Genomic DNA, 23,547 nt, shown 5'->3' on the forward strand with positions numbered 1-23,547 from the left:
CAGAAGAACCAAGGATAGACTTACCAGGATCAATGGCAGTAGAAGCTGTAAGCGATTTACAGACACAAGTAAAGTATCCTTTCTTTTACAATTTTTGCAGATAGAGTTCTGAACAGGACACTTAATTCTGTCATGTGTCTGGTTCCCACAAAAGAAACATTGTTGTCGCAAGATGGTGGCTACTATGTGTTCTTCATCACCTGTAGACTGAATATTGTCGTCTATTTCTTCAGTCTAAATCAGGGGTCTCAAACTTGCGGCCCGCAGGCCGCAATTGGCACATGGGTCGATAGTTTGTGGCCCCCCGCCTTATTTTGAAAGTTTAATGTTAGTGCGGCCCGCGAGTTTGATATGAATAGCACTTTACAGTGTTTTGTGCAGAGCTCAACGAACCTACCAATCACGGTGGAGTATATGGCTCTCGAGGGTGGGACGTCAACCGGGCTTGACGCAAGCAGAAAGTTACAGCAGCGTTGCCATGGAGCATTTTCTTCCGTGCCTGGCTGTCTGCATGAATGGCTGACTGCCTCGTTTAGGCACACGCGGACATTCGTCCCAGATCGCGGCGTTCACAACACTTCCAAAAAAAGTTTTGTTTTTGTTTTGTCCAGCAGGACAACATAATCCCAGTCTAAGGTTGCAGCATAATGTCATTAATAGTGATGGGACGATTCCTAATTTTTTTCTGATTCCGATAACGATTCCAGGAAAATATTGATTAACGATTCCGATTAACGATTAACAATTCCCAAGTACGATTCCGACTCATACCTTAGCTATATGTCTAATTTAGATTTAAATTTATTTTATAAATTAAAAATATTGAATGGTGCGAAAATAAAATGTGATCAAATAAATCACGTGTTTTGTTGTACCGACCGTCACTAATAGACCAAGTGTAATTGATGCATGTAAATTCCAATTAAACTGAAACAAGAATAATTGAACTTTTATTTCAATATAAAATGGTCACTTATTCTTGTTCATATTCGTATTAGCATAAAAGATGGCTATTGCCAATATTTAATTCGTTTTTTAGAATATATTTTAAATTTCTAAAAAACAAAAAGAATGAAAAATAAGAATCCAAATTTATTTTGTTTTTGAGTTTTTTTTTTATTTTAGTTTCAAAAGTTTTAACTTCCTCAATCTGAAATAAAACAAGGAAGGGATGGGCTCAGTGGTGGCAATAGGGGTTTATCCCTTTGAAGTTAGTTATCTACCGACTGTCCGTCCAGTTTTTGCCCAGGATAGTTTTTGCTATCATAAAGTAATTGATGTCGCTAAGATTAAAATTAGGGTATATAACGTTTTAATTTTTTTTTATATGTTGAAATAGATAAATATAATCTTTCTTTCTCAAGTTCATTTTTAGAAAAATGACAAATGCTTTGCGGACTTTTTGCACCCCCTTTCTTCAAATTTATACCCTATATATACATTTGATAGACATATAGACAATTTCAACATACAAATATAATTCTTTTCAAGTTGAACTTCCTCTCTCCTGCTATTTACTACTAACTCTCTCCCTCTCCCCCCCCCTCTCTCTCTTTCTCTGACCCCGATCCACTTAAAGAACTTACAACCTCAAAGAACCAACAACCAATTTTAACCAGGCTTGAAGAAAGGAAAAGAAACACATTTTGGAGTTTTCCTGGAAAATTACAAGTAACTGTAAAATTTACGTCGCAAACGCTTTCAAAGAGAACCGTAGACGTGAGTAAAATAAACCACATTTTTTTTTCCACCTTTCTTCAGTTAAAAAAAAATACTTGAATATCTTACATACACACAAAAAAAACGTTTTTTTGTGCGTCGGCTAAACACTTGATTGAAACTTCAGTGCGACAGCGACATCAAGTGGGATCATATATATTACAGCCCGAAACATGTCTTTTTCAAAGCCTGCAGTGAAGAGAAAGGTTGCTGATGAGCACAGACAATTTCAGGAAAAGTGGGAAATGCAATATCTCTTTATTGAGCACAGGGCACTCCGACTTGTCTTATTTGCACTGAGAAAGTTGCGGTGCACAAGGAATATAATTTGAAACGTCATTACACAACTCGACATGCTGAGGAGTATGCAAAATACCAGGGAGATGAGAGAGCCAACCGGGTTGCCAATCTTAAAGCATGTCTACTGAGGCAACAAGATTTCTTCAAGAAAGCTACCAAAGAGAATAATGCAGCAATCGAAGCAAGCTACGTGGTTAGTGAGATGATTGCTAAGGCGGGAAAGCCATTCACAGAAGGTGAATTTGTCAAAAAGTGCATACTACAGGCTGCAAGTATTGTCTGTCCAGAAAAGAAAGGGCACTTTAGCAACATAAGCCTTTCTGCCAACACTGTGGCAGAGCGCATTTCTGACCTGTCAAGTGACATTTATGATCAACTATGTGAGAAAGCCAAATGTTTCAGTGCATACTCAGTCGCTCTTGATGAGACCACATACATCACCGATACTGCCCAGCTCGCAATTTATGTCCGTGGTGTGGATGACAATTTTGAAGTGATGGAGGAGTTGCTCACAGTACTTCCAATGCACGACCAGACCACTGCTCAGGAGATATTTCACCAGCTGTGTGATGCCATTGAGAATGCCGGTTTGCCATGGAAGAGGTTTGTTGGAATTACTACAGATGGAGCCCCATCAATGACAGGGAGGAAAAATGGACTGGTGGCACTTGTTAAAAAAAAAACTGGAAGAGGAGGGTGTGGAGGAGGCCATTGCTCTGCACTGCATTATCCATCAGCAGGCCCTTTGCAGCAAATGCCTCAAGTTTGACAATGTGATGTCTGTGGTTGTGAAATGCATCAACCAAATCAGATCCAAGGGCTTAAAGCACCGAAGGTTCCGTGCTTTTTTAGCGGAAATGGAGTCAGAATATGGGGATGTGCTTTACTTCACCGAGGTATGTTGGCTCAGCAGGGGAAAAGTATTGAGGAGATTTTTCGAGCTGAGGGAAGAAGTGAAAGCCTTCATGGAGAAAGATGGGGTGGCTGTTCCTGTGCTAAGTGATCCCAAATGGCTCATGGACTTGGCTTTTCTTGTTGATATCACACATGAGCTTAATGCACTGAACAAGAAGTTACAAGGCCAGGGGAAACTTGTCAGTGTTGCATATTACAACATTAGAGCATTCTCCACAAAGCTTATGTTATGGAAAGCCCAGCTCTCTCAGAAAAACCTGTGCCATTTCCCAACATGCAAGGCACTTGTAGATGCAGGCATACCATTCAGTGGCCAGAAGTATGTTGATGCCATTTTGAAGCTTCAGGAGGAATTTGATCACAGATTTGCAGACTTCAAGATGCACAAAGCCACATTTCAAATGTTTGCGGACCCCTTCTCCTTTGATGTGCAAGATGCCCCACCTGTGCTTCAAATGGAGCTCATTGACCTGCAGTGCAACTCTGAACTGAAAGCGAAGTTCAGGGAGATGAATAGGAAAGTAGACATGCTTGGGCAATTTTTGAGAAAATTGACCCCCAGCTTCCCTGAGCTTTCCCGAATGTTCAAGCGGACCATGTGCCTTTTTGGGAGCACATACTTGTGCGAAAAGCTCTTTTCCACCTTGAACTTCAATAAGTCCAAGTACAGGTTCAGACTTACTGATGATCATCTTCAAGCCATACTAAGGGTCTCAACTGCCTCCTCCCTCAAGCCAAATGTGGCTCAGCTCTGCGAGAGGAAGCGCTGCCAGGTCTCTAGCAGCAAGATGTAGGCAAGAGAAGCCACGTTCAGAAGATAAGTACATGTTCTCAAATGTTCCACTCATGTTCAGGACAATTCATGTTCAGAAGAAGGTTAAAGAACTGTTAATACAGACGTTTCAATCCTAATTTTTATTTTATTTATTTATTCATTACTGATTGATTGATTGATTGATTTTATTTATTTCTTATTTATTTTCTTATTCATTTGTTTATTGATTTTTTTCATCTTATTTTGTGTTAAAAAATAAAAAAAAGAAGACATTTGAGAAGATTAGAATTTTTTTAGTTTTTTCTTGTGGAAAACCTGATGCGGCCCAGCCTCACCCAGCCTCAGCCTCCAGCTAAATTGAGTTTGAGATCCCTGGTCTAAATAGACACATTTACTGAGGAGTTCTGTTAAGAATAAGATGTTAGTTGCTTTTGAGCTGTCTCGAGTGTTAGTGCTTGGTCATAAGCAATTTTAAATTGGGCATCTTATTTTCTAAAAGTGTTTTTCGAATATGATTCAACAAAATTCTGTTGATAAAGGCATCTCAGATATATTTGTTCCTAGCCTGTATTTCAGTAACTGCTCGAAATTCGCTGTCCTTGGCAAGTTTTCTTAAAACTTGAATATACTGGTCTATGCTTTCATCGGGTTGCTGTGGATGAGTAGCCAGTAGGTGACTGCAAAAGATGCTATTTTTAAGCTGGACGAAGACTCCTTCCAGAATGCCCATAGCTGAACTGTAGCTGTCGCTGTCCAAAACATGTTTGAAGGTAGTTGGAGGGATAAGGTTAATGAGCAAATTCAATTTAAGCCTGTCTGTTAGGTGTCTGTTGTGTTTCACCAGCTGCATCAAGAAATATGTCAAAAGACCTTTTCCAGTGTTGCCAGATATCTGCAGCATCCGGTTTGCTCGAGTCCAAGTTTAGGCATTCAGGTTCAAGATATTTTTCCATGCTAGACAGAGAGTACTTTCCTTATTGTGTGGTTTATGGAGAACCCAGCAATAATTTTCAAATTCTTCCAGAGGAACTCAAACAGGTTCAATAATATCTAGTTCTTGACAATCTTGGAAAACTTGTAAATACTCATCATAAAGACCGTTTTCAACTAAAGAATCAGCCATGATTGTATAATTTTCAAGGATAGCACATCGTAGTTTGAATCAACACGAGATAATTTCTTCTCATCTCATGGTAAATTAATGTAATATCATTTTCCAATTTTCCATGACAATATTTTCTTTTAAATCATCAATTTTTTCATAATCATAAGGATACAAATGAACAGGATTTCAATAAGATAATTAGAACAACAAAGACGAAGAACCCATATGGTGTCTACAAAGGAAGACTATTCATGAAGTTTCCTTTTAGCTTTTGCATTTGATTTCAAAAAAACAAGTGACATCTCCAAAAGGTATAATCCCATTCGGAGTCTGCCATGCCGAACTATTGAGGCATTCAATCAGTTGGAATCTCTCCAATTGTTGAATTAAGTCTAAATCTATTAGACCATCTAAAGTCATCTTATTTATCTTCTCGTATCTAGGATTAAGGCAAAATCCCATCCTTTTAATATTCTTGACAACTTTGTCAAAATGTGATGCCTCAAATTTTAAATTCAAAATGTCTGTAAACAAGGCAGCAAAAATGAAGGGTTTTTGCAACCCTAATTTTAGGGACACGCCAAGCTTGGTGCGATTAACAGACTTAGTATCTATAAAATGTTAGGCATAGTAACTTAATTAGTAGATAAGTTTCATTCTCGTGAGAACCCATCGAAAATTGCACTGTAGAAAAATGAGCTCTGGCTACTAATGTGTATGATACACTTTAAAGAAAAGGATGACCATCTCTCTTCATAGAGATTACAATAACAGGGAGGATGATTCATCATGTCCTGCCAGAATAGAAGTTTTACTCACAAAGGCTTTAGGTGACTTAGGACACAGGATAGAAAAATGGGATTTAGAACACAAGACTCACATGGAAAAGGAAATCCTCTTAGTCCACAGCATTTTTTTTTTTTTTCAGAATTGAAACCTAGACATTTCATGCAAAAGCACTTTAAATTATACGTGGAATATTTTGAGCAATCCTTTATATTGTGATCAGATTTATTGCAGAATTCACAGAATTTGTCCTTTTCTGTAATAAAATGTTTAAAAGGTTCTGCTCTCTTTTTATTTGGAGATGGCCCTGTAAGGGACTTGTCTGCCATATTGAAACAGACTTTCGATGAAGAAGAAGGCAATTTTGGCAGGTAGATTTCCCAACTTTTATTTGTGCACAACGGCCCCACTCAGACAAACTCAATTATGTCTGTAATTCATGATGGATTGAAGCAAAGGATATCTTTCCTTATTTCTAGACATTAATTCCTTCCGAACCTCCACCGGAAATTTTCAGAAGAAAATATGAGAAATAATTTTTCCAGAAGTAGATCCTTCAGAATCAAATGTTTTGTCTAATTCTGACAAGTCTGATTAGACTTGCTCAATGCAATTTTTTTTTTTAACATTTCCAAATTTTTAATTGGGTCTGAATGAGGAAGAATTTACTCAAATATTTTATCCCTTATAATGTTGGGATTAAGGAATTTTTCCTTTAATAAGTTAAAACTCCAAACATAATTATCCAAGGTAATGTCAAGATTAGAAATGAGTTTAAATGCCTTCTTTTGAAATTTGAATTTTAAAAAATAATTTATCGGCTTCATCATCCAAAAAGGCAGCACAAAACTCGAATCTTTAAATAAAGGTTTGGAATCTAAACTTATCTAAAGAAAGGGCTGGAATTTTCCAAACTTATAGACCTTGTCACTATAGACTTTGTCAATCATTTTTTTATCGAACTTGTAGGGGACTAGGATATATAAATCCCACTCCCTTTACAAAAGAATAATGAAACGAATGGAATTGAAGGAAACAAAAACTCAATTGATGGATAAGATAAACGTGTCGTTTATTTACTGTTGAAAGAATGAATGTTTTAGAGATAATGTGTTCATCGTTCATTGCGGGACTGGTGTTGTAGAAAGAAAAGGAAATGTGTGTTCATCTCAAGTTCGGGTCACTATCGTTTGTTCGCGCGTGGGAAGAGAAGTGAGTAATGTAATGTAATAGAACGAGAAATGGCAGTTCATCGTGTAGACAAAGAAAAGGATAGAGGGTTGACGTCAGTTAGCAGTCAGCTACACGAAGGTGTTCTCAGGGACCAGTAGTAGATAGAGAGAGAAAGAGTGTAGGTACTGTCTGTTGGCCTTTTGTCCCACATAGTAGTAAATGGCGTAAGGTACGCGGTCGGTCCATAGACCGACCAGCTCGAAAGCTGGGCCGAAAAAAGGTTAGAAACAGCTTGTCTCTTCCTTTTATACTTGTTTCTGGTGGTCTTTTACGCATGTGTGGATTTCCTTTGAAAGAGGAAGTGACGTCGTCCATCTGTGTGCGTACGTGTGCACGTGTGAGTACATGTGTGTACGCTAGTGTGTTTGTATATACACATGAATGTGAGTGTATGTACGCGAACGTGAATATATGTACGTGTGTGGATGTGGGCGCGTATGTTTGTGTGCGCGTATGTATGTTACATGATAAGGGCTGTCCCCTTTTCATGTAAGTATAAAAATAGAGAGATTAGTTAAAATGAAAATAAAATGAGAGAAAGCAGAAATCAAACCCTGGACATAAGTTTTAAAGAACAATAGGTTTAAATGGAATGTCCAGTAAATTGTTAATTCAGATGAAATAAATAATAAATAAACTATTCAATTGCTAGAAAGAATGTGGATAATAAAATATGGGTTAAATAAATTAGATATGTAGGTTGAATTCTTTTGTGAAAACAACAAAAGAAAAATAGGTTATTGGGAAATCATAATGTCGCAAACGTGCAAAGTCGCGCATGTTGAAGCACGTGAATTTTGCTCACGTGGCCGGGATGCATGGATTTCTCAATATAGGAAGTGAGAGTTAGTTAGTTAAGGAGACAGTCAGTGAGAAACTCAGAGAGAGTCTGGAGTTTGGAATTTGAACGTCTAGGAAGCGAGACGATCACTTTGAAACTAAAATGTGAAGCTTTGAATTCTTGATGATGGAAACCACGGCCGGTCGTGACGAAATAAACCATCATGTGTTTTATAAAACGTTGTCTTGTCTTATGATTCTTACAAAAAGGTAAAGTGAAAATTGTATTATATATCTGTGTTATAAAATGTCATTACATACACGTCTTGACATCTCATGTCTACACAATGTCTGAACAGTGAACACTATCTCATCATTCTAAGCGCTTTCTTCTTCTACACGTCTAAGGAATGAACATTTAATATATAAGAATCATAACATGAACAATCTCTCTGTCTGAGTCTTTCAACATTCCTCTTAATAAAAATCTCTAAGATACAACACATCATATGTAATAAGACTCTCTCTTTTAATAAGACTCTTACTTTAGTCATAACATGAATAAGTATATAACATGTATACGACAAGTAATATAGCTTGAAATGTGAACGCGTGTTTGTGTGTGAGACTAGGAAAGGCTCGCGCAAACTCCTTCTTCAAGACACAGCAAGAATGTTTTCAATTTTTAATTAATAATTGATCATAACCATTTCCTTATATCAATAACATGTTAATTATTAACGATTCTTGACAAGGACTGAGAAGTGACCAACTCTAATGTGGTTTTAATACGAAATTTCTTTGCTTCCAACCTATAGATTAAATCTTCTTTGGAAGGAGACATTATTATTATTGCTTGTGAAAAGAAAAATTAGAGCAAAGTAATCAGCAAGATTATTTTTTGTTAAACAAATTTATATAAAAAAAAACAAAAAAAACTTAAAAACTTTTTTTTTTTTTAGAAACAAAAAACCTAAATCGATACCAGAATAAAAGAACACATTTAGCAAAAAAAAAAAAAAAGAAAAAATGGTTTTTTACAAGTGCAAATGACCCATCTTAATGAAATTAACAATAAGTCAATTAAATAAATTAATTGACAAGCATTAATTGTTTAGACAAAAGAAAAAAAAAGGAAAAATCAAACGCACAAGAAGTTAAAATTATTTTAGTAAATCAGACTCACAATGAGTTATTAAAATTATTTATTCTAGTCAAAATTAAACCCATGCAGAGCTATAAAGAGCTGCCATTTTGAAAAAAAAAAAAAAGAAGCTGAATTATTTTAGCAAAATCAGATGCACAAAGAATGGTTAAATTATTTATTTTTAACCTAAGACCAGACCCACGAGGTTAAATTAAAATTACTTATTTAAGCCAAAATCAAACCCACATGCATTTAAGTTATTTTAGCAAATCAAACTCGGAAGAGTTAAAACCTTGCCACTATTTTTGACAAAAATATCGGAGTATGTGGGAAATTGCCTTGCCTGATTCAATTAAGGCTGACCTGTCAGAAATACATCATAAATAATAACAAACATTAATGATAATTTTGGGAAACATCGGTGAAATAATTGCCAAAAAATAAGTCCCTCTTGGCAAGCATAGCCTTATGGCGGTTACCATAGATTTTAATGACGTTTCGGTCGGTCCTCCTTTTGGGGCATCTCCGACATTAGAGAGAGAACAAGAGTGCTGAAAAAGAACGGTTGTGGAACAGAAAACATTGGGTTATAACTAAGTGCAACGAGACTTTAGGATTGATGATGTTTTATAAAAGTTTCCAAGATATAGGGGTACATTTCTTTGATAAAAGTTTTTACCCAGGGGAAACTGGTCCATCACATGTTGATGCTTCTATCGTTTCTGCATGTCTGAGACAGAATTCTTCTTTGTATCTCCCTCCAAGACAGTCCTCTATTCAGATTGGCTGAAACCTCTGGTGACGTTGAGAGAAGAAAGGAAGAAGAGTAGGGAGAAAGAGAGAAATAAGGGAAGCATACCGTAGCAACATCATAGCAGTAGTTCACTACACGAGTCCCCCTCCAAATAACGGAGTTAAGTACCCTCCACAGAATTATTAAATATGTGTATTGCCTAAATTTGTTTAAAAATAAAAGTACTCATTTTTCTTTCTCCATGTTACTTTCCTACCAGATCTAGACTTATATGTGTCAGCAATTTTATCTTCAACTTTGTCGGTATCATCTGTCTTAATAAGTTTATCATTAGTAGTACCGTCATTTGTCTGTGCCTTGTCAGTCGGTCTAATTTTATTAGTACTAGTTGGTTCTATTGATACGTGTGTATGAGTACCGTTGTTCATATCGATCTGATAATGCTTATCTGATCGAGTCAAAACTTTATAAGGACCCGAGTACGGTGCTTCTAATGGTTTCCTAACTCGATCACCTCTGAGCCGTACTTTTTCACAGGAAGATAAACCTTTTGGAATAAATGTTTTTGGATTGTCATGGATATATCCTTTTCCGTTGTTGAGTACATCAATTTGGGACATCCATTTACACAAATTACGTACGTACTGGTTATTAACTGGAGTTTCTCCTACTCTTTGTTTGTGTATCAACTGCTGAGGAATCAATATCGGAGCTCCAGTAACAGATATGAAAGGGGAAAAGCCTGATTCATTAGGGGTGCTACATATACCCAGCAGAATCACCGGTATCGCTTTCATCCATGATTCTTTTCTAGCCATTATTGCCGCTTTAAGTGTATGGTGTGCTCTTTCGATCATCCCATTACTTTGAGGGTGATACGAAGTTCTCCTCAATCGGTAAAAACCTACTACCTTGGCTAATTCCTTGAACAATTCGCTCTCAAACTGACTACCTCTGTCAGTTACAACATGCAGTGGGATTCCAAATCAAGATATCCATGCATTCTGCTACCGACTGTGCAGTTATCTCCGTCATAGGCTGTACTTCAATCCAGCGAGTTGCACGATTGATGCAGATAAGCAAATATTTAAGGGCTCAGGTAAGGGTCAGACTCATTGCGCGTTAAGGGCAGGGGTCCAACGATATCGATATATATCATCTGGAAACGTACAGATGGTAACTCAAATTCTTGGACTGCAGACTGTGTGTCTGAATTTTTGATTGTTGACACGCTACACATTCTGCACAAAATTGTTTAATCGTTTTATCTAAACTAGGCCAAAAGTATCTGGACTTGACCAGTTTTATAGATGCTCCCGTACCAGGATGCGCCAAGCTATGTAAACTGTTGAAAATAGCTTGACGAAACTCTTTTGGGATAAATGGTCTGGGATACTTACTTGAAGTATCGCATAGGACTGAGCCGACTTCGCTTGACACACAGTATTCTTTCAAATTAGTGTATGACTTTATTTCGTCATCACCTTTTTGTGCCTGGGCTATTTCAGCCAAGTCGCATGCATCTATCTGCACAGCTAATGCAGGCCAAGACATACAGTCTGCAACTATATTCTCAGCTCCTCTAATGTACTCCACGTCAGCAATATATTCGGCAAGCACTGATAAGTGTCGCTGTTGTTGATCTGACTTTGCTAGTGTCTGACTATAAAAGGCTCCGCATAATGGCTTATGATCAGTGAATAATGTCACGTGACAACCTTCTATGAGGTGGCAGAAATGTATCACTGAAAAATAAGCTGCTAGTAGCTCTCTGTCAAACGTGGAATACTTGGCTTGGGTTCGAGAAAATTTCTTGGAAAAGAAACCTATAGGTACTGGTTTCTTATCTATCAACTGGTGTAATGCAGCACCAGCAGCGTATTGACTAGCATCTGTAACTAAGTGGTATTCTGTAGCTGAAGACTGTGGATGAGCTAACACATTAATTTCCAATAATTTGCTTATTGTTTTAAAGGCGTTAGTTTCTTCCTCATTAAGCTCGGTCTTTGCTTCAGGATCCAACCTCATCCGTTCAGATAGTGGTAAAATTATGAATGCATAATTAGGGACTAATTTGCGGTAAAAATCTGTCATCCCCAGAAATCTACGTAAACTTTTTGAGTCCTTAGGTATCGGAAAATTTTCAAACTCTTTGATTTTCTTTAAAGTAGGCAACAAGTCTTCTTTGCTTATGTGAAAACCTAAGAAATCTAACTCTGGTACTCCGAATACACACTTATCTAAGGAAATCTTTAAATTGTTATCACTAAGGATCCTAAATACTCTATCTAAATCTCTGTTGTGCTGTTGCTCACTTTCGCTAAAAACTAGTATGTCGCCTAAATATATAAATATGCAATTTAATTTTTAAAATATTTTATCCATAAATGCTAAAATGTAGGCACAGCATTCTTTAAACCAAATGGCATGTAATTAAACTCAAACAAACCAAAAGTTGTCACTACTGCTGTCTTAGGCACATCTTCAGGGTGTACCTTAATCTGATATGTTGCAGTTAAATCTATTTTGGAAAAATATTGTTTATTAGCTGTGTGCAGAAGGAATTTATATTTGGTATCGGATAGCGGTCTGTTTTGGTAATGCTATTTAACGCACGGAAATCACCGCACGCTCAATATGACCCATCCAGCTTCTTCACTAAATGCAAAGGGGTTGCCCACTCGCTACTGGAAGGCTGGATAACTCCCGTATTTAGTAACTTTTTAAATTCTGCCTGTGCTGCGTCTAACTTAGGACCGGAAAGTTGTCTGGCTTTAGCAAAGACTGGTACGTGGCTGCCTGTATCAATCCTGTGATACACTCCACCATAGTCTTTGTTGGTGTTGCTATGTGGTGGAAGCACAGTCCTCTATTCTGATTGGCTGAAACCTCTGGTGACGTTGAGAGAAGAAAGGAAGGGAACAGTAGAAGAGTAGGGAGAAAGAGAGAAATAAGGGAAGCATACCGTAGAAGCATCATAGTAGTAGTTCACTACAGCCTGTTAGATGGTATATTTCTACAATCGTTGACATCTTTGTAATTTATATTAATCGTCAGTGTGGTTCTTGCAATGCCGAAAGAAACCGTCTAATCCAAAATGACCTCTACCAAGACCAAGGACGATGGCACGAAACCTCTGAAAGTGATGCCTTCTTTTGTTATCTTGTGTATATGTTGAGTTATGAAGATGGTTGCAAGTTTTACTCTGCCATTTGAATAACATCGGCATGGAACAAGCTCCACAAACTGTTGCTAGATTTGATATGGTGAGTTATCTCCTTCCCTACCAGTGGAAAGATATATAGAAGCTGTGTTAGGTATGTTATGCTTTATGGAGTTGAGTGCTGCGTCACCACCCTGTCTTTAATATAATGACAGAGCAATGATTACATAGATATGCCATGTTGAGTCAGCTCAGACCCCGCATATTAGCTCCAATATCCGGTTGATGAAGTTTAATACAACAAAGCTTGATGAATCCCTGAGGATCAGTTAGTTGTTGGTTTGGTCACAGTGTTGTCATTATTTGCCTCCCTTGCACATTGGAAGTGGAGAGACTATCGGAATAAAGAGTGTCCAGAAAAAAAATAAATAAATAAAGCTGTTTGACTTTGGCACTGATTGAAACCATACATCTACCTCTTTGACTTTGTTTTTTCTTTCCTTTTGACTTTTGTTTCAGCTTTACGAGCCAAGTTTATGATGTTACAGCCACATTGAGAAGAGCGCCTCACAACTCTTGAATAAAAAAATTCAGAAACCTTGAGGTGGAGAACTGGATGAAAGTCGGACGACTCAGGAAAATTTGGATCATCAACAAGGATCTTAGATTGTGAAATTTGAATGGAACCAATCCTCAAAAATACCAAGACTGAGATTGCCCACTGTCAGAAAACGTCAGACTTCAGCATTATGGAAATAAATGGATAAAGAGGAAGAAGAGGACGGTACTATTTGTATCCATAGTTAGTCAAAACCTAAAACGAAATTGACATTAAAATAATGAAAAGACAACTAAAAAAGAAAAAGAAAATGAAGAAAAATTAAGATTGTACCAATTTTTTATTTTTTATTTTATTTTAAAAGTATTTTGGGTTGTCATATTTTGGACTTTATTTTTACAGTTATTGGCAGCAGAAAAAATGTCTTGTTAAAAAAAATATTTGCTTACTGAGTGCATTCAAAAATTTGAGAGCATGAGTATTTTTATTTTATTTTTGTTGGCTTTTTAAATTATTTTTGAGTATCAGAAAAAAATAAAATCAATCACCGACAAACGGGAAAGAAAATACGGATGCCACCAAAAGGAGATCATTTTCATGGGAGATTTACGGGTTTGTAAAGATGAACTGGGGTTCTTTACAATCACACTGAGAAAAAAAGAACAATGCATTTCTTTAAAAAAAAAAAAAAAAAAAAAAAAAAAAAAAAACTTGAAAAAAATAAGTAAACCAATAAAACAAAAAATTTTTTTTTTTTTATTAAAAAAAAAAAAAAAGAAAAACAATGGAATAAAAAAAAATTAAATTAACCAATAGAAAAAAATAAAAATTAACCAAGGTAAGTAACTCTAATTCAAGGGAGAAAAAAGCCAGAATCTTTCATATTTATAAATTCGATAAATAAAGATATTCATAACTTTAAATTAAAGCAACCATACTGTTTTTTTTGTTTTTTTCCGACAGAAGACTTTTTTTGGCAATTCTGAAGTTTAACTTATTGTTTTAAGGGGGGGGGTAAATTTATTTTACTAAAACAGTTGAAAAATATTTTTTCTTATAATTACTGACATGTTTTATTTAAGAAAAATTACAATATTATCGTATTTTACTTCTTTTTTTTCATTGATGTTATAAAACTTTCTTACATCAAATAAAGTAGTTGAAAAAAATCATTTTTCTTACAATTGTTAGTAAAATATAGTTACCTCCCTTAGAACAATGAATAGGCTAGTGAGGGAGATAACTTGTGATGTTAAAATCTGTTTATTTTTTTAAAATTTTAATGCGATCCAAAGCAAAAAAGAACTTTTGTTCATGCACCTAACAGAATTTCCATAAAAGACTTTCTTTCCAAGAACTCCCCTTCTATGAAACACATTACTACAGAACTGATTCCCTGCAGACTACAACATGGTCATCTTCAAATTTAATATCAACAAATACTTGTCATATACCATTCCCATATTGAAAAATCAAACATTGTTCATATGTTTCTGAATTTTGAAGATGAGGATTGATAATTCGCATAATTTGAATTACTCAGACTACTGTTCTCATCTTGAGTGTCATCCATGCAACGTTTCAGTTGATATAACTTCTGACCATCTTCAGGTGTATCTTGTCGAACTTAGGAATCTTTTTGTTCAACTCGAAAATTTGCACAGCATTTCTGCATTTCTAACGGAACCTTTATTTAATCCATGGATAGCATGCTTGTGTTCCGTTGGCTGTGACTAGGTAGAAATCCTAAGTAACTCGTAATTGTATTTTCGAGTAGAGCCTGCACTGAGAATTGAATCTTCAACTTCCAGAAGAGTGTAATTTGCAACCCAATTTTATCAAGTACTTTATCCTTTATGCCAGGATTTCCTAAAGTGGGCTTCATGGAGCTTTCGGGCTTCATGAGTTTCCTAAACAGGAGCAAATGCTTCATATGGAAAAATTAAATGGCTACAGACATTTAATTTTTTATCTTTTTTACTGGAAAGAGATATAATTCATAACTACAGGTGTAAAAAGTTTCAGAATGGTTCATAAAAAAGTTTTAAAAAATTAATTAATTAACAAAAAATTACAACAATTTTTGATTAATTAAAAACTAAATATGTTTGGGAAAAAAAAATTAAAATCATGAACAGGAACAACTAATGAACATGTATAAGTTAAAATTTGAAATGAATGTTTTTCATATTTAGTTTAGAAATTATCTTGTTAGTGTTCCATAAAAAACACTTGCCCTGCTCAGGGACTCCATGATTTGGGAAACCCTGTATTACACTAATCCAAATCTAAAAGATATGTTTAACAACAGTTTCAATTCATTGTTTTTTTTTTTGTTTTTTTCTAAAGTTAAGAGTTAAATGGCTTTTGTATGACAGTTAAACATTGGTTGCTTCCAATAGAAATGTCCACGCCATAATAATCTTGACAAAATGCCCATAACAGAACAAAATGATCAAACATGATCCCCCACTCTCACGTTCCTCTATTGACGTTACACACCTGGAAAATTTATACCATATCAACTTTCTCTGATGATTGATTCAAAAAATGTGTGTTGAAATAACAGACAGACAAACACAGTTCTAGAAATAGTTTTTAGTCAAAGGTGGTTCTCTGAAAGAGAAATAAGAGATTGCATACGCTAGTTCAATTGATTGACAATTTGTAAACTTTTTTTTCAATTTTCTTATCATTTTTGGGGATAGGGTATCCTACTGGATGCCGTACATTCACTCACTATTTCATACGTTTTAACCAAGATATCTTTCTATGATTCACACAGTCCCTTTAAGTGCATGAAAAAAAAGTATTAATAATAAATTAACAAAAAATGCAATAATTTTTGAATAATCAAAACCAAAAATAGTTGTAAACACGAAAAATATTAAAATCACAAACAGGAACAACTAATGAACATGTATAAGTTAAAATTTGAAATTAATGTTTTTCATATTTAGTTTAGAAACTATCTTGTTAGTGTTCCATGACAAACCTTTGCCCTGCTCAGGGACTCCATGGTGTTCTGAATTTTGGGAAACCCTGCACTACACCACAGGTCATTGAGAAAAGATTCCTGAGCGACAAGGAACACTTAAAGAAGGTCAGAGGCTACATCAACCAAAACGTTGTGCGAATAACACTCAAAATAAGAACAGTATTTTAGAATAATCCAAATAATATGAATTGTTCATTTCATTTATCATTTTCAATCCCTTCATAATGTTCTTCATCATTCAACTTAAATGATAATCCATCCATTGGATTAACCCTTACTCTTGAGTGGCTTTTAGCCTCGATAAGTAGTGGCTGATTAGTAAAAAAAAAAAAATGCATGCAGATTTGATTACATTTCCTCAAATGATGGTAAAACCTGGGAAAATCAGCTTTTGCATAAGTTTGTATCGCATTAACGCCCAACTATCATGAAAGAAAAGTGACATTTTCATTTTCTTTAAAAATTTTTGCATGTATTATTTACACAGTGGAGTAGGTTGATTTTGGAACCACAGTTGATTTGAAAAAAAAAAAAAATATTTTAAACCAACCTACCCAATTATAGGGGATAACAATTAAACACTGAAGCAAACACGCATAATTTACATGTACATAATAAAACAGTAAAAAATAAATAAAAATTTTCCACTTACCAAAATTGTTTTTATATATATATATATATATATATATATATATATATATATCTGTAAGCAAAACTTTATCTCAGATTAAATTTTTCCTTTGAAACTGAGCATGGTGTCAAGTTGTGTTAGATCATCTATAAGGCTTTACAACAACAACAACAAAAAATGGTATCTACAATGTTAAATTAGTATAATGGGAGATGTTGTGGTCGCCGCGTCCTTCAAAGGGATCAGATTTCAGAAAGACAATTTTGGTGTTATTACAGCCAGATGATTTATAATAAACTCTCCATAAAAAATTATTTGATTCATGTATTTCTTGTAGATCCTTTGAAAATTGTCTCTCAGGAATTGCGATTCTAATCTCTGTTAACACAGAAAACTCAAAATTAGGAATTCATTTCTTTCAAACATTAGGGTTTTTTTATGATGACCAATTATGGTTGGAATATAGTTTTAATAAAAGTTATAGAAAACACAAAATTAACAAAAAAATAATCAGCAGACGATATTCATTAAACACTAACAAACATTGAACATAAACTTTTGTGCGCAATTGACAATCATGATGTCATAAACAAATTCGCTCATGTTGAATCTACGAACTTATAAGTTATATATATATATATATATATATATACATATACACTCTTATAAATTCGCTTTTCTTTTGTGTGTATTGATATTCGTATTAAAAACTCTTTTCTATCTATTTAAAAAGAATATACAATTTTCTTATATATGGGTCATGGAATTGAATTCATCTGCAAACGATCTAGTTAATTTGCATATTCTTTTAAACATTCATTTTAATTAATTCCCTATTAGTTTTTTTGGTTTTCTCATGGGGTGATCATCCAGAGTTAACTATTAAGTGTAATTATATTCATGCAGATATTCTACATGATTTATACTTGGATAAATTGTTTCCATATATATTTATGTATACGTATGCATTTTTGTTTAATCTATTAGTCTATCTATCTATATATCTATAAAAGTGAACGTGTCTGTGTATTTGTCTGTGTGTGTGTGTGTGTACATTTCCCTACGCAATAACTGTCAATTTTAAGTCTACAGACTCAAAATTTGATATACAGGGTACTGAGATTTGGGAAAATCGATGCGATCGGTTTTCGGCCAGAAATTTGGTGATTAAGGGGTCAAAGTTCAACGATTTGACCTTTGAGAACTCTACCAAACTCCTCCGACAATTTTAGTTCTAAACACTTGAAATTTTACATATAGGTTCCTTGGACATGGATCTAACTTAATAACTTGATTTGAGCCCAAAACAATAAATGTTAAGGGATCATAATAGGGGTCGAAGTTTAAAAAATTGACCGCTTTTATTTTTTCTTTTGCTCAACATATACTTCCAAACACCCGGGCAACGCCGGGTTGAAATGCTAGTATATTTTATTATATCTATAAAAGTGAAAATGTGTATGCGTGAGGACACTTCTCAACCTAGATACTCAACGAATTTTTGATCTACAGACTTGAAATTTGGTATATAGGGTATTCAGACATGTGGAAAACTTTTTGATCGGTTTTTATCTGGAAAAAAGGGGCTGCTAAGGAGTCAAAATTGAAAAATTGGTATGTGGGAGGGTCATCGGATTGTTATGCGTCAACTACTTCACAAATACATATGCGTGAATTGTTCACATGACATTCCTTATGTTAAGAATAAGTAGGTTTGAAAACACTTTTTAAAGATCGTGGCAAGCTGGCCTAATGGTTATCATATTTGACTCACTGTCTTTAGGTTTTGATCTCAATCTCAGCTCGAGTATTTTTTTTTTTTTTTACTTACAAGTAAACTGTTTAAAAAAAAAAATCAGAATACTCACATGCATATGTCTCAGTTTCTCCATGAATTAAATATAATATTTATGCATATTTTATGACCAGGCAACGCCAGGTGACCTGCTAGTATATATATATGACAAGAATGGAGGAGGAGGAAAATATAAACATTTAACGTTTCACCCATCTTATGTGGGCTTTGTCAAGAGTGAAACAGTTTGTTATGGACCATTTTTACCAGTTTCACTCTTGGAAAAGCCGGTGTAAAATGGGCAAAACATTAAGCATTTTGGTTTTCCTTCTCCATTTTTAAGCCACATATAAAAGTTTATTAGGAGTAAAAAATTTATATATGGCAGAGAAAAGAGTTCCTTTTAACCCAAGACATCCTTTACCGTCCTCATCAGGGGCAAACGATGGCATTTTGATTTTTTTTTTTTTAAAGAAAAAGAAATTAAAAATAAGATGAAAATGAGAAGGACATATTTACAATTACCATAAAATAAATATGTACAAGGAGAAAGGAAAACAAGAAATAAAATAGGGGATTATACATATATATATAATTTGAGGTTGCTATTTTTCAAAAGTAGGGTAACCAGTGAAATATAACGAGGTTAATACAAGAGTGCTTAATACAGAAGTAAAGTTACATTATAAATTTGCCTTTACATAAGCAGTAATTTGTTGCTACACAGTCATGAGCAGGTTTCGATCTTCTAGTATTTAGTAACTAGAGACCTCTTCAGACAACAACGCTTATTTTAGAATTAAGAATTCCACTTTGGAAAATAAGCGTTGTTGCCTGAAGAGATCTCTAGTAACTAAATACTAGAAGACCGAAACATGCTCATGACTGTGTAGCAACAAATTACTGCTTATGTAAAGACAAATTGAATATGTATATATGATGGATATTGTTAAAAAATAAAACTCATAAGAGTACGAGTAAGAAAGGACATATCCTGCATATAAATATAAACCTCTGTAAACACAGCAAACTCTCTCTCTCTCTCTCTATATATATATATATATATATAGATATAGATAGATAGATAGATAAAAGTGATAGAGCTACCTGCCATCACTCAAGATGTTAATTTCTGTAAATTATATATAGAAAATTAAACTAAAAAATTTGCTTAATACTGTAAAATGAAATGTTTGAGTTCATTTTGGGACAAAAATTCAGGGCATAATCACGTTGACACACTAGTTCTGATTGGATCACCAAAGTTAAGCAATGTTGAGCCTGGTGAGTACCAGATGAGTAACCAATTGGGAATACTAGGCGCTGTATGTAGGAGGATGTTGACACCTCCATGTAAGAGTTACAAAACCTAACATTGTCATCTCCCCTAACGTGGATATACATGCAACTAGGGACTGTTTGTGAATTGCATACTCCCATAAAACTCCCTCCTTTGGAGAAAGCTGGTTCAATCTGCCTAGAGTAAGTGCCATTTCAGTGCAGCAGCAGTAAAGTCATAGTTAAAATACTTATGTTCTGGGTGGAATTTTGGCTCTAAATCTTTGCAAATACGACAAACTAACTGATTGATCTGGAGGTCAATCAAGAAATGGCGACATTATTAATTACATAAACCAGCATAGGTGGTTGTTGCTGTTTTGGTTGTTGAGTTCTTTTTTTACTTCTCTCTATTTTTTACAGTGAAATGTGGATAATCTACTTATCAAAAATGGGAAGAGGAAGTAATAGTCAATGAAAATGCTTGAAATATTATATATTACTCTGGATACCCATCATATATTTATGTGTTTCAGAATAAAAAGAAAGCGAGGGATCTCACAAATAAAACGCTCGTCTGAGCTCCAATCTTTGAACGCCCCCCCCCTCGTCAATCTTTCATGAGAAACACCCGTCTAGCAGACCACTGTCAATAATTTTCCCCACTCTTTATCTGTGCCTAAATCTAAATATGGATTCCATGAACAAAACTTCTTTCTTAGAACTGCACGCCTGTGGAACTCTCTTCTGTTTGCCTGTTTCCCACCTGACTACAACTTGGATGTCTTCAAGTCCAACATAAACAAATTCCTGATGAATCGCCCTCTTAAGACATTTTATCAAATCTCCAATACTAACGATTACTACGACACTATCCCATTGATTACTATACATGCAATAACCCTTATCCCCGAGTGACTTCTGGGCCTTGATAAGTGGTGACCTCCATGTAAAAAAAAAAAAAAAAACGTTTTTTTGTTTTTCCTTTTTGGTATTTCAGTATTAGAATCTAGCAAGCTTGCTAAGCGTTGAAGAGTAAGATATGATTATTGGTATGCCAAGCACTGCCAGTCTCTCCTTTCTTGTTTAGCTTCACTTTTTCCTTTTAGTTTCTTTCTCTTTCTAAAAAAAAAAAATGCAACATTCACAAGAAAAGGAAAGTGGGATCTACTTAAAGCCATTGTTCACAAAATCATGTCACATAATCAGATAGAAGTTAAAAATTAAAATAATGTTGATTAACCAATCATAATATTTCCTGTGCAATTCATGATGATAATAACAATGATGATAATAATAATAACTAGCAGAACCTGTGGAAATTCCACGGTAGTCAAAATCTTTTAAAACACATGAATAAAAAATAAAATAAAACGAATTTAAAACAATTTTTTAGCAAATTCTTTTTTAACCTTTTAAAAAGCTAAAAAAAAATTGTTTTTAAAAATTTAGATTTTTTTTCAATGAAAATTCATCATACAACACATTGTTTTGTTTTTTTCAGAATATTTTTTAAAATAAATTATAAAGGAACAGATGTCAATTCATTTGCACATTTTTTTTTAAATTTAAAAGGAAACTATAATAATAAAAAAAAAAATCTTACAATTTCCTCTCAACATGACTTTTTTTTTTAATTATAAAATAAAATAGCTAATTTGAAACCGTAAACAGACAGCTATGTTTTTTTTTTAAATTTTGGAGAGGAAATGGTTTTAATGATTTTAAACTGATAAAGAGCGACTATAAAGGGAGGTAATTCGTTTCTCATTAATTAATGCTTATGATGATGGTCTTTTTTGTGACACTAGACGTACAGACAAGTAAATTAATATTTTAATAAACTGAACCTCAGGACAAAGAAACGCAACAGATTTGAGTTGGAACAGATACATTGATGCATTGCCATGGCCGCTGCAAGGAAGGTGGGCTCTCTCTACCATGCTAGAAAGTTACTTACACCTGAAAGTAGTCTGTACCTCTACAAGGCCACCATTTGCCCATATATGAAGTACTCGTGCCACATTTGGATTGGTGCACCTGCTACTAGTCTCTCACTCCTGGACAGGATTCAAAAGAGAGTCACCAACCTGATAGGTCCTAAACTGTCATCCAAGCTTTAACCTTTGTCCCACACATGAAATGTTGCATCCCTCTGTCTGCTTTACAGGTATTTTATTGGTGGATGCTCTGACAAACTACAAGCCCTTGTACCCCTCAACATAAATAACCCCAACAAACTCAACAAGCAGCCAAGTCCCATCCCTACACAATAGAGATCCCTAGATGTAAGAAGGCATTCTACGCTAATAGTTTCTTTCCCAGAACTGCTAGACTCCGGAACTCCCTTCCGGGTTCATGTTTTCCCAACTGTACTGATATGCAGAAGTTCAAGTGTAATGTAAATAGACATCTTGCTGCTCAACTCCCTACATAGTATCCCTGCAACTACTGTCCCTGATAGTAGCCTCCTACATCAAAGTGGCACTGTGCCTTGTTTGGGGTGAAAATGGTATTTAAAAAAAAAAAAAAAAAAAATTTCCAAGTAAGAAGTTTTTTAAGCTAACACCAGAACAAATAAATTGCTACAGAAAATATCAAGTTTTCAAACCACATAAAACAATAATGCTGAGAACAGCAAGCTTTCAGATAGCATATCAACATAACTGCTTCAGAATGCTTGAAGTGACACAGCCGAATTCAGAATGCTCGAAACGACACAGCTGAATGTACATCCATACATGTTGTACGTTATACAAGCAGGAACAGTATAAAAAGTTTAATGTTGTTAATCTTTTTCGGTGAATCGTGCAGGAAATAGGATTGATTAATCAACATCATTTTAATTTTTCACTGCGATCTGATCAGGTTTTTATTTAGAACGAATGAATTTTATACAAAACAAAGAAATGAGTTTTGGAATCTGATAAAAAAAAAAAATAGCATAAGATTTCTTAGATTCAAAGAAAAGTTTGAAAATAAAATAAAAAATGGTTTTCAAAACTTTATATATAAAGTGTCTTTGTCTGTCTGTCTGAGGAACGGTCTCCAAACTCCTGTCAATTTTTGGTCTACAAACTTGATATATAGAGGATTTTGACCCATGGAATAAATTCGATTTGGTCGTTAACCGGTAAAAATAGCTAATGGGTAAAAACTTAAAAATTGAAACTTAGCTGGCATAAGTTAACTTAAAATGTTTTTGTATGGTTAAATTTTAATGTTTTTTAAGATATCTGATGATAGCTTAAATGCTAATGACTAAGAGTGGAACATTAAATGTTTTCATTTCGATTTTAACAGATGGCACCCAAATCACATTTTTTTTTAAAACTTTTGAAATCACTTCCATATAATGGGTACAATATAATAATCAATAGAGAATTGCCTCTATAATGATAAATACAAAATCTGCATAAAATAAAATATATTTAAGTGTCTTTTATGATCGGGCAATACCAGATGGCCTGCTAGTTTTATATAAAGCTTCTTTTGTATAATATATAAAAGGCTATATGTCTGTCTGTCTGTCTCCGTATTTTCAAACTCTATCTCCTCCGAAACTAAAAGTTGCAGAGTGGAGCTAAGGGCCTCAAATAATTGGATTTT

General features: G+C 34.6%; 1 pseudogene; it reads left to right on the top strand.

The window, feature by feature from the left end:
- Positions 1–2,795: 2,795 nt before the first annotated feature.
- LOC145241247 (general transcription factor II-I repeat domain-containing protein 2A pseudogene) lies at positions 2,796–3,728 on the top strand (annotated as a pseudogene).
- Positions 3,729–23,547: the final 19,819 nt, after the last annotated feature.

Source organism: Euprymna scolopes, chromosome 2 (genome assembly GCF_053919585.1).
Source record: "Euprymna scolopes isolate OS-2025 chromosome 2, ASM5391958v1, whole genome shotgun sequence".
NCBI classification, from domain to species: domain Eukaryota; kingdom Metazoa; phylum Mollusca; class Cephalopoda; order Sepiida; family Sepiolidae; genus Euprymna; species Euprymna scolopes.